This window comes from Ceratina calcarata, unplaced genomic scaffold (genome assembly GCF_001652005.2).
Source record: "Ceratina calcarata isolate Rehan_Ccalc_2016 unplaced genomic scaffold, ASM165200v1 scaffold60, whole genome shotgun sequence".
Classification (NCBI taxonomy): Eukaryota; Metazoa; Arthropoda; class Insecta; order Hymenoptera; family Apidae; genus Ceratina; species Ceratina calcarata.
Genome location: NW_017177240.1, coordinates 1,141,513 through 1,145,571, shown reverse-complemented (window position 1 = coordinate 1,145,571; position 4,059 = coordinate 1,141,513). Strand labels below are relative to the sequence as shown.

The 4,059-nt window shown below is 41.1% G+C and overlaps 1 protein-coding gene across 1 annotated transcript in view; it reads left to right on the top strand.

Annotated features, from left to right (window-relative positions):
* The first annotated feature begins 213 nt into the window (after window positions 1-213).
* LOC108629973 (soluble scavenger receptor cysteine-rich domain-containing protein SSC5D) overlaps window positions 214-4,059 on the top strand; it is a 15,261-nt gene continuing 11,415 nt past the window's right edge. Inside the window, exon 1 of the mRNA XM_018033000.2 lies at window positions 214-414. The gene's annotated coding sequence lies outside the window, so the exon portion shown is untranslated. The remainder of the gene's footprint in view (window positions 415-4,059) is intronic.

Genomic DNA, 4,059 nt, shown 5'->3' with positions numbered 1-4,059 from the left:
ACCCAGTTCATTTATTAGTCAATATTAAATATAGAATTAGCTCAAGTTTCTTTTTATCTTCTTGTTGTGGTCGGCCGAATCCAATTTTATGCATTCGCTTCAAAATTGACGCGATCTTTACGACGAATCGAGGAGCAGACTTTCGAAGAAGATCGTTAGCGCATGCGCTCGCGCTAATCCTGCTCCGCGTAGCGCGTTCACGGGAGCGAAACTCCAAGTCGAATGAGCCAGTATCGGACGGGCACTCTGCGGTGTCACGTGCACCGTCTTTTCTCGATTTGCGAACTGATTTTTTTAACCAATCCCGACGCGCGAAAATTCTCGCCGAAACGAAGACAAAATAAAAACGATCAGGCGAACAGTGGAAAGGCCAGTGCGCTCTATCACGAATATCGGATTACCCTTTCTCGCGACGTAAGTTCCACAGCTGCTTTTCAATCCGCGCTATTTCTAGTCTCAAAACGAGACGCGTATCGTCCGAGGAATTAAACACCGATTAATACGATTCAGTTTTATCAAAAGTTCACTTAAATTAAAATTTATTACAGTCCTCATGCATTGTAGGTCATGTCATGTATCTTGATCTGAATATTATTAAGTAGTTCTGCACATAGTGTGCATACTATCTTTTTTTTGCATACTAACAAACTTTCCAACGAGCTCGAACCGTTCATTACACACCCCGGCAGTAAATCAAAGAAAATTGCAGGAAGCGGAGTCGATCAGTTTGCTCAAGTGTCGACTAGCTCGGCTCAAAGTTGCAATACTAGTTTGACGCGTCAGTTCAATGTCACCGTCGCGTATTTTAGGCGATGAACGCTTAACTTCCATCAAAAAAAGATTTCGACTGACAGCAAGTGAATACGCGTATCGATACATCGTCTACTAATTAGAAGCGAACAAAAGTAATTATAATTCTCTTTAAATAATCGCCGCCTTATAATAATCCGGTTTGCATACAATCGCAAAAGCATTCCGTTCGCTTCACGGTGAATTATTCAATCTGGTGATATTTTATACTCGACCGGCAGTTTATCGCCTGATGCATTATTAAATGCATCATTGAGCCTCGAAACGTCAGAAACAATCTCGGGAGGAGGATAGAAGTAATTGCTATTGATCGTTCCCCGAGACTAATATCGACTCACCCTAATAGCGACTTACCCTTCCTCTTTACTTAATTGCAAGGCAGGGCAAAAGTGAAGGAAGTAAAACTTCTTTCATCACAATCTTAATTTTTCTAAAGGAAGTGTACATTGAAATGTACCAACTATTATCATTAGTCAATTTCCAATTGAGAAATACAATTAGATCTTTAAAAAATTTATGTAAGACTGATATAATTAACGAACTAAAATCTATGGTTTCGAAGCCAAACGTCAAAGTTGAGGCAATAAATGCTGTTCGAAAGGTAGTCATAATCCAAGGAGTATAATTAACAGCGTAAACTGTGGCGATCGCGTGTAAGCCACCGATGCGTGACCGAACACAATTTGTCAAATGCCGATTACATCGTACAGGCTCTTGCCGATCAGAACGCTGACTGAGGGGCTTCCATTTAAATTGAATTACTACGAATGCACCGCGGCTGCACGCTGGTGGCGTATGCAGCAATTAATCTCGCCGCGTCGAAAAAGTCTCGGCGCCTTTGAAAGGCGCTGAACAGTGGCCGTTATTATACATCGCGGACTCATGTCTCGTCGCTTAAACGCTTTTCACGTTTGAAACCCGCGTCGCGAGTGCGAAGCGCGCAAAAAGCGAGGGCTCGATCTGAATTCGATTCACCCGGCTCGAACCCGCAAATGTAAGAGCGAATTTCGAATGCGCCAAAAACTAGCGCGCTTATTTTACCCCCGTGACTCACGCGGCCGAGCTCACCAACGACACTTCAGACCTTTGTCGTCGATACTTAATTAAGTATTTAAATCGACAATCTGTCTTAGCTGTACAGACTGTCAGTCTTAAGATTATTTTTACTCTTTCGTGTTGGTATTTTAATAACGATATCGCAACGACGGAATCTGTCGGCGGCTGTCACAAGTGATTTTTGAGTAACAGCAATCCAGTCGAATACGTCGAGAGGGAATTAAAACTCCCCCCTTGCTTCACGGTTAAATTGTTAATTATGGGCATGCACGCGTTCCATCGGGCACCGTTTACTATACATTCTTCGGACCGCACGTAACCCAGTAAGCAGATGATCGTTTCTCGGTGGATGGGCGGAAGGTCAACTCCCACTTTCCGTCTTCGTGGATCTTTCATCCATGTAAGGTGCGCTTCAAGGACCGTTCAGAGTACGAGACCGCTCGCGCGCTCGCTCTCTCGCTCATTTAAGTGACATTTACATGGAAAATGAAAAAGAGCAATTGTAAAACTGACGTTTTTCTTCCGCGCTGATTATCTTCAGAAATTCTACTAATACACTTTATTTCCCTCCGATCTAAGTTCAATTTTCTTATAGCACGTATGAGAATGATATCTGAAATTCTTAATTTATTCTCATCGTTTTATCTGCGTGTTTATCGTCAATATTTAACAACAAGAAATCTGTAGATCGCAGCCAATAGGAGGAATATAAATAATACGTAATCTTTTACTCATCGAAGAAAAAGGGGACGACCGGAGGCGGAAAACGAGCACAAAAATAGGCGTTACGCCAAAAACACAGGCCATAGTTTACAAAACTCCCACTACGTCGGGCAGTGGGCCAAAAGTCTACGCAGAATCGACGATTTATTTTTTCATCATGCGAACCCCTGAAAAACATGAATAAATCAATCTCCCCTATTGTTTTGATCAGATTATTCATCTCATCTTTTATATTACAATTATGTTAGATTCTGCGAAAATACGTGTAATAATAACGTGGCGTGAAAGTATCAAAGTTAAGAATTTCTGATTCACTTCCCGCTGTTTTACGGTAATTGCATTTCAGTCTATTTGTATTCTGATGACAGAGCGAGTTCCACTGGAAACGTGATGCAACATTTATGAGTTAATAATAACATTTAGGTCTGACCGCAATTAAAACATCTGACGGATGATAATAATCATCGAAACGGATAAAAAGAAATAACTATCTAAATATTACTGACTATCGATAGCATTATATTAAAGAGAAATTAGAAAGAATGGAAGATCTCAATTTTGAAGGGAACGTGTCGGATCAGTTATTTGAATCACATTATTATGAAACATAAATTAGTATGAAGGACGACAGAGGTGCAATTAATAAGCGACAGCTTCTTGGCATCGAGAGAAGGAACGGATTCACGCGATTCACGAACCACTTTTCGCGAGGCACGTTTTCGCAAAGTTGCCGAGGCACGTTTCGCAAAGGGTTATATTTACACGAGTTAAACAAAGAGAACGGCGGATTCAGACGTAGAAGAAATAAAAGGAAAAGGGGGAAACAGAATGAAAGTCTGGGCGCCAGTTGGTTGGGCCATTGCCACCCACGTGATGTCACAAGTGTCGCTGCAGTAAATTTATGCAACCCCTGAGCTTTGCTTCCTTCTCGATTTAATTTTTTTACTATTCCACTGACATCTTAATGTTAGGCAGTAAAATGATTAATTTTTATGATATTGAAATTACTTATTGAATCGTTTAAAATTGTTAATGTTCTGTCCGTATAGCATTGGCAATCAATAACATTTTGACGTAATACTTCAATCCTCATTGTTCTGGCAAGATATACATGGCCGATACAAGCCGTGTAACTCAATTAACAAGTATCATTAATTTTCCACCTGTCAATGGCTCGGTTGCCTCACGATCGCTCATTACTCCTCGGTTACGTTAACGTTCGACCGTTTCATTGACGCGAGCCTTGCTGCATTCTCGCGAAGGCCATCGTGAAGTCCTTGGGACTTCTTACCCGCGTTTCCGTTCAATGCGTTACAAGCAAATCATCAACGAAAATGTTCGCCTCTGTTCTCAGCCAATTTGTTTAGCACGTAGCGAGGCTAAAATTGGACCAGGAACACAGACTTCTGTCGAACGAAATCATATATGTAAAGTAGGAGTATAAAAAGTTAGAAGTAGAGATTTTATGCA